Raw genomic sequence first — 8,123 nt, forward strand, 5'->3', positions numbered from 1 at the left:
GCCCAACATCATTTCCAGGGTACCTACCAGCACTAAATCAGATTAGGTGATCAGAGCAAGATAAAGAAGCCCACACAAGCAAAACCATGCAAACCCTGAACAGATCCATTGAATGCATAATAGACCGTGAGTTACTTCTTTGCTCCAAGCCAAAGAATTTGACATAGAAGGGACCAGTTTTAATCTGGTATGAGAAAAAATAATAGATAGCAGAGAGAGAAAGTGATTGCCTCTAGTTCATATATTCCCTGAACTGGAAGCAGAAGCAAAGCTATAAAACAGCTCACCCCACCCCAAATTACAGACTACCAGATAACTACTAGAATGAGAGAATTTTCAACTCTGTTACACCTGAGAGATTCTCCTCTATGTGGTTTTGCAATTTTTTGAGCCAGTACCTAGTACCCAAGGTCATAAAATCTATTTCTCTTTATTTTGCAGTTTTTCTGACAATGCCTTAATTTTAATTTTTTTTCAAATAGTTTTTCTGACATTCACGGTATATATCAAATTCACTTTATCAGAACATCTGAAATTCGTTTCTACACCATTAGCTTCTCCTTCAGTGACCTGTTGACTTTGCCTCTATGTCACAGCCCAGGATTCAGAACTATCACTGCCAAGAGGCTGGAATGGATGTCACAAAATCTCCCTCTGAGCAGCTGCAACAAAGACGCTCTGATCTTAGAAGGTCTTGATTTTTTTTAACAATGTCCATTAATCACACATACATTTTGAGTCAGGCTAATAATCTTTTGAGCTCACGAACTAACTTTTAAGTTTTCTGAAGAAATTTCATAAAAAACAATTTTCAGAAAAATATGTCCTGTACATACATATCACCTGGAACTGTGGTACATAAAAAACAACCAAAACCGTTGTGTCAGGGTCAGAGAAGGACATGGAAAGGTCACCTTGCCTAAACAGGGGAGGAAGAAGATGAAATTCATCTTGTCTAAATTAACAGACATTATATGTCATTTTTAAAATTCAAATTCAAAAGTGGGAAGAGGAACTCAACGGTGGGCATGGTGAGCCTGATTCGGAGTGCGGTTGCTTTTATGCAGGGTGATGTGGTTCTGAGCAGCCTCTGGGCAACTGAGCTACTGACTGTGAATAGTCCAGATGGACAGGAAAAATAAATTAAATATTGTTGTTAAAAAGTAACCGCTTTTCTGTGACCAGATGAAACAGTGGCCTGTTTAATTATTAGGAATGCTTTAGGCAACACTCAGACCTGACTGCTTCAGAGTCCTCCTTTTGTCTTTGTTTTTTCCCTTTAAAAAGCTTTAACTTGCCCTGGCTGGTGTGGTTCAGTGGACTGAGCACCAGACTATGAAGCAAAGGGTCGCCAGTTCAATTCCCAGTCAGGGCACATGATTGAGTTATGGGAGAGGTCCTTGGTAGGGGGCACTCGAGAGACAACCCCACACTGATGTTTCTCTCCCTTTATTTCTCCCTCCCTTCCTCTCTCTCTAAAAAGAAATAAATAACATTTAAAAAATAAAAATGCTTTAACTTTGTTGAGGTATAATCAGCGTAGAAGGCACTGTACATATTTACAGTGTCCAATGTGGTAAGTTTGGACACAGGTACACAGCTGTGAAAGCATCACCACAATCAAGTCGGAGAACTATGCCCCACCTACAAAAGCCTCTTTTCATACCCGTACAAAAGTGGCTTTTCCCAATCACAGCCCTTCCTCCCCATCCCTAGGCAGCCACTGGTCTCTCTCTGATACTACTGAATACTTTGCATTTTCTAGAATTTTCTTTTTTTTTTTCCTAACCAGTGAATCATGAATTTATTTAATTTTCAAGAGTTCTTTCAATAAAGGTATCCTTTCAATATTAACATGCTCATTTTGCTTAGATTGTTAAGAGTGCTTTTATTCTACTTAACATTTTCCAGTAAGGTGAAATAAAAGATTAAAAATGATTTCATAGTGCATGGAAGATGAAATCTCACTTTTATGACATAGAGTTTGATTCTTATGTATGCATGATGAACCAAAATTGTGTCTTTAAATGCCAACTTGATATTTTAAAAGTTTTACTCAGAAACACTACTGTGTGCCATTTATTTTCAGATTGATATTTTTAGAAATAGATTTATTAACAGTAGGACATTTTCATGCATCCCTCAATTTTACACTAGTTTTAATATTCACAGTGTTTAAGCTCAATCAACAAATATTCAAGCCCTCATGGAACAAATGAAATGAGATTACCTTTTTATATAATTGGGTCAGTTCTTCTTACAAGTAAAAAAGTTAAATTGGGATTTAAAAACCTAAAGCATTATGCTGAGTGAAATAAGCCAGGTGTTGAAGGACAAATACCATATGATCTCACCTTTAACAGGAAGCTAAACAACAAAACAAACAAGCAAGCAAAATATAACCAAAGACACTGAAATAGAGAACAGGCTGACAGTGACCAGAGGAGAGAGGGGAGGGACTTTCAGGGGAAATAGGGGAGAGATTTAGAGGAACAAATATAAAGGACACATGAACAACAACTAAGAAGGGTGGAAAGGGGAGGGAGGGGGGAGAACGGGAAGGTGGGATGGGATGGGGTTAATAGACAGAAAACTGTAAAAAACCCTAAATTTTCAATGTTACTGTTAATTCAACCACAACATTATTTAGGTCATAGGACTTCCCATTGGCCTTTCTTGTCAGAGAGCAGTTCACCTTCTGAACCACTTTCCCTCAGCATCGGCTTTCTCAGTAGATAAATTTGGATGAGCCAGAGAATTGTCTTGGTACTTGACAGCGGTTAGGGATGCTGCCAGGGTCTATTCCCTTTTCATTACTGGGAGCATCAGCAACTGCTGATGCTGGTCCTGCGGTGCGGTTGCGTGCTTCTCCTCGCTAGGTTCCACTGGGTCTTTGACTTCTTTACTAGATCTGAATGTCTGCTGAACAAAAGAATTACTTTCTTTTTTTTTAAGGTTTTATTTATTTATCTTTAGAGGGGAAGGGAAGGAAAGAGGGAGAGAAACAACAATGTATGGTTGCCTTTTGTGCATCCCCTGCTGGGAATTGGCCTGCAGGGAACTGGCCTGCAACCCAGGCATGTGCCCTGACTGAGAATCGAACCTCGATCGTCTGAGTCGCAGGCCCGCGCTCAATCCACTGAGCTACACCAGCCAGGGCTAAAAGAATTACTTTCAATGGCTTCAATTTCTTTTTCTTTTTTCACTTGTTCTTGTTTCTTGTTTCTTTCTATTTGTTCTACCAGGGTGGCTTGATCTTCCTCCTTTCTCTTCTTTGCTTCTCTTTATTTATTTCTTTGGCTTTCAATGCTTCATCAGCTTTCGCAGCAGCTTCAAGAACTAGCTGCAGTCTAGCTCTGGCTTGCTCGGCGGGCAGCAGCTGTTCTAATCCAGCCTTGTTGCTTCCAGATTCCCCACGCTGGACGTTGTGTAATTCCTGGGCCATGCTTTTGTCCTTCTCCCTTTCTCTTTTCTCCTTATCTCTGCCTTTACATTGTCCTCTGTCCAGGGATGAACTTTGTGTTCTTCTGTGACTGGACCTTTCACTGCTTTGAGTATGGAAACGTGGATGAGGTCTCGACTTGGACCTTCTTGTTCTGCTTCCTGACCTAGATCTCTGAACTCTGTAGGATTTCCCTCAGCCCCTAGAATGACTTCAACTTTGTTCTCTTCTAGAGCCATAAAAAGAGTTACTGCTTGATTGACGCCTGCATCTTCAATCATAAGGATGTGAGCGAGGTTGAAGATTTCTGGACAAAGACTTGACTTTGACCTTGATGTCCTTCCACCTTACCTTCAGCTATATGTTCTACTATCTGAAGAACTACTTGAAGATGACTGTCTATGGTATTTCTTTCTTTCTCTTGCATCTGCTTTCTTCTTCATCATCTGATGAACAGCATTGCATTCCTGGCTCCCTGCCTTTGGGATCTCACCTCCCCTTGACTTGAAAGCACCACAAACCTGCAAATGTTTCTCCCCATTGAGGTGCTTCCAGCATCATCTGAACTTGCTTCAGTTTAAGCCTACCGCCTTTCTTCTAAAATTTTCTAAAAAATAGAATCCTACAGCAATGAGTGTTTTTTATCTGGCTTTTTTCACTCGACAAATCTATTTCTTGTTGCTGAGTTGTTTATCCATTCACCTGTTGCTGGACTTTTGGGTTGTTTCCAGTTTGGAGCCATTATGAAAAAAGCTGTTGTGAATATTTGTTTAGAAATATTTGTGTAGGTATATGCTTTCATTTGTCTTGGGTAATTACTTAAGACAGTAATGGTGGGGTCATATAGTAAATGCATGCTTTTATTTTTCAAGAAACTGTCAACTGTTTTCCAAAATGGTTGTACCATTTGTATGCCCATCAGCAGTGTGTGAGAGTTCTGATTCCTCCACACACTCGCCTACATCTGGCACAGTCAGTCTTTTTAATTTTAGCCCTTTTAATAGAGGCACAGTGGTATCTTATTGTGTTTTAATTTGCATTTTCTAATGACTTATGTTGAGTACATTTTCAGGTGCTTATTTGTTCACCATGCATTTTCTTTGGTGAGAGGCTTGTTGAAATTTTTCACCCACTTTTTAAATAAAGTATTTTCTCATTTTTTAGTTTTGAGAGGTTTTTTTTTACATTCTGGATACAAGTTCTTCATCTGGCATATGATTTGCAAATAGTTTCTTCCAGTCCATGGCTTTTCTTTTTTTTCTCATGGCCTTTGTGAAGCTCATTGACTAGAGGACTCAAACCCGCCAGTGGCCTGGGTGGCCCATGCCCTTACTGCAGCACCAGCATGGACGGGCGCTTGTTCTCCAGGGGCAAATGCAGAGAGTTCAGGGTCTTCCCAAATGATAAAGACCACCCACTTTTTCCAGCCTAATTTAGTTTACTGACATTTTTCCATGCAAAAAAATATGGTGGATAAAGTGTGTGAAAGATACCTATCATAGTATATTTCTTCTACAATGACTGTGTTTTGCCTCTAGGGTGTAACAGTTTTATGCGATTTCTTAAGCCTGCAGGGCTTATTTAAGACTAATTTTCCTTTATTCCAACTCTGAAGAACATCATGCTCATTAAAAGTCAGAGGAAATTGAACACATCTAAACACCAGGTATTATGGTTTAAACAGGAAAAAGAAAGATTTGCAATGGATCCAATTTGAAGTGATTTGAAGGTGCAGACAATATGGGGTGACTAATTCAAATGTATGATAATTACCTGCTTCTATTGAACAAACTACAGCCAAAGATTATGTGCTTCCAGGAGGCAAACTTCCCGGTTGCCTTCATGATGTCTAAAGACAGAAGAGATTTATTGATCTTTTTAAACAAGGTGCCTTTTCCCAATTACACACAATTTATAACATAATCCAGAAATGTTTATTCCCACTTCAAACAACTTTTTTCTCCCCGTCTTCTCTTTTGTTCTGAGTAATTTCTTTTCTGAAAGGATGCTCTTCTTAGACTTCTACTGATCACCTTTGATGTTTACTTACAGGTGCAAGTGTACCTCATGAAACAGCCGTGTTTGCCTTGGATGTAGAAATCTTGGTATCTAGGTAGGATGGCTCCTCTGAAGATGCAGCCCGATGTGACCTACCGGGGAAGCTGAGGCGGTCTGTGATGAGCCTAGATTTAGGTCCAGAGAGCTGTTTCCTTGTGGTAGGCAGGTGTCAAGAGAAGAGGCTTTGGTACATGGAGACCCCCCAACCCCTTTATCCCTAAGTATGCTGCTTCCAAGATAAGCCCAGCATCGGGGGCAATGGGCCCCAGCAGCAGTCCTGGCAGAGTCAGACAAAGGCAGGCCTCACTAGGAAGCCCAGGCTAAGGGAGGATAAAAAGGAAGTCTGTTGAAAGACGGGGAGAGGGCTCAGGCTGTGAGGCCAACCCACATGTGGGAAGGGAAAGAAAGCTCTGAATCAGGACTGTCTCACGGGGTACATGTGTGCAAAGCCTCCTTCTTGATTCTCATTTGTCTTATAATATGCATGTGGCTAAACCCGACCTTTTGATCAAGAAATCCATTCATTCATCCATTTGGTCAATCATTCATTTATGCAACAAATATTTACTGAGTGTGACGAATGTGCTAGAAACTTTGCTAAATGCCAGGGAACAAAACCTATCTATCTATAAACCACAGACTGTGTGCTAACAAATTTAAGATATAAAAATATCCTCAAATAACAGTACTCTCTTCTGGAGAAGCCCAGTGAATAGTTTACATTCAGACTTTCTAAGTAAATAAATAAAGACTAATTTGAAATGTGAGATAAAAGAAGCATTTGTCTATGATGCAACAGTAATGCACATTGAATGTGAAATACAGTCGTTGAACCATTTCGGTCGAATAGGCCCATTGTTCTCCTTTTTGCTAAGCTGGTAGTAAACATAAAGAAAGGGTAATAGGAGGTGAAAATACAAGTTTTGACTTCAAATTCTTTAAAAAGAAAACAAAAATCTAGAGATACTATTGAACCATACATTTAAATGAAAAATCAACATCATCATTTATTTACACAGGTATCCTTTTATGATAAGGGATACACTAAATTTGTTTCATTAGCAGAGAACAACTTTTTAATAAACAAGGTAAATATAAGAGATAATTTCAGTCAAGGCATCAATTAAATAAATTACATAAACTAGGGTTTACTTTAGATCAGTGGTTCTTAATATTTTGGTCTCAGGAATTCTTTAGTCTTTTAAAGATTATTAAAAACCCTAAAGAACTTTGCTTGCGTGGATTATATTTATAATATTTATCATATTAGAAACTAAACCCAATAATTTAAAAATATATATATATTTATTAACTGATTTAGAAATAACAATAAGCCCGTTTCATATTCATATAAATAACATACATACATGTATCAAAAATGTATTTTCTAAAACAAAGGAATATAGTGACAAGAGTGGCCTTGTTCTGCATTTTTGCACTATTGTCTTCCTCAGAGATTCTCATCTTCTGTATGTGATCTGCTTCACCATGTTGTTTGGTAGAAGAAATCAAACTTCATAGAGGTCATAGTTGGAACACAGAAGAGCATTTTAAGCTTTATTGAGGTATTCATTGACAAAATATTAAGATATTTTAAGTATACATGGTGGTGATTTGATAGACATTGTGGAAGGATTCCTCCCATCTAGTCAGTTAACATATCATCACCTCACGTTTCCTTCCCCCCTTCCTTCCTTCCTTCCTTCCTTTTCTTTTTCTTTCTTTCTTTCTTTCTTTCTTTCTTTCTTTCTTTCTTTCTTTCTTTCTTTCTTTTTTCTTTCTTTCTGATGAGAACATACATATTATAATCTTAGTAAACTTCAATTATACAATACAACGCAATAAACTACAGTCACCATGTTTTGCATTAGATTCTTAGACCTTAAACATCTTATAGCTGAAAGTTTGTACCCATCTGCAAAACCTCTCCCTATTTCCCTCCACCCTCAGCTGCCGGCAACCACTTTCCTACTCTCTGCTTCTCTGAGTTGACTTTTTATTTAGATCCTACAGGTAAGTGATACATTGAGGCCTTTCTCTTTCTCTGTGTGGCTTTTTCTTTCTTATTTAGCATAATGTCCTCAAGGTCCAGCCATGTTTTTGCAAATGACAGAATCCCCTTCTTTCCCATGACTGAATAATGATTGTATACACATACATGTATATACATACATATATGTGCGTCCCCTTTATTTATATACATGGGTGGACCCTAGATTGTTTCCATATCTGGGCTGCTGTGAACACAGCTGCAGTAAACATGGGAGTGCAGATACCTCTCTGAGCTCCTGTTTTCATTTCCTTTGGACATATACTCAGAAGTGGGTTGCTAGATCATAGGGTAGTTCTATTTTTAATTTTTTGAGAAGCACGCTGTTTTCAACAGCAGCTGCACCAATTCACATGCCCACAAACAGGGTACAAGTGTTCCCTTTTGTTCACACGAGAGCAGCATTTACAGAGCCTTTCGATAACTGTGGACCGCTTTCTTTAATACAACATGCAAATTTAACAGTGTTGGTTTCTTGAATTTGAAGTAATGTCAATGAACTTTTAATACTCTGTAACAGTAAAATCCACTGGTATATCTTGCACTTTAGATGGATCTTTTATTCATGCATGT

The 8,123-nt window shown here is 38.6% G+C and overlaps 1 pseudogene; it reads right to left on the bottom strand.

Moving 5' to 3' along the window:
- Nucleotides 1–2,646: 2,646 nt before the first annotated feature.
- LOC118982302 (serine/Arginine-related protein 53-like) lies at nucleotides 2,647–3,907 on the bottom strand (annotated as a pseudogene).
- Between the last annotated feature and the right edge of the window lie 4,216 nt (nucleotides 3,908–8,123).

This window comes from Sturnira hondurensis, unplaced genomic scaffold, assembly GCF_014824575.4.
Source record: "Sturnira hondurensis isolate 20B ecotype Veracruz unplaced genomic scaffold, ASM1482457v3 Scaffold0025370, whole genome shotgun sequence".
Classification (NCBI taxonomy): domain Eukaryota; kingdom Metazoa; phylum Chordata; class Mammalia; order Chiroptera; family Phyllostomidae; genus Sturnira; species Sturnira hondurensis.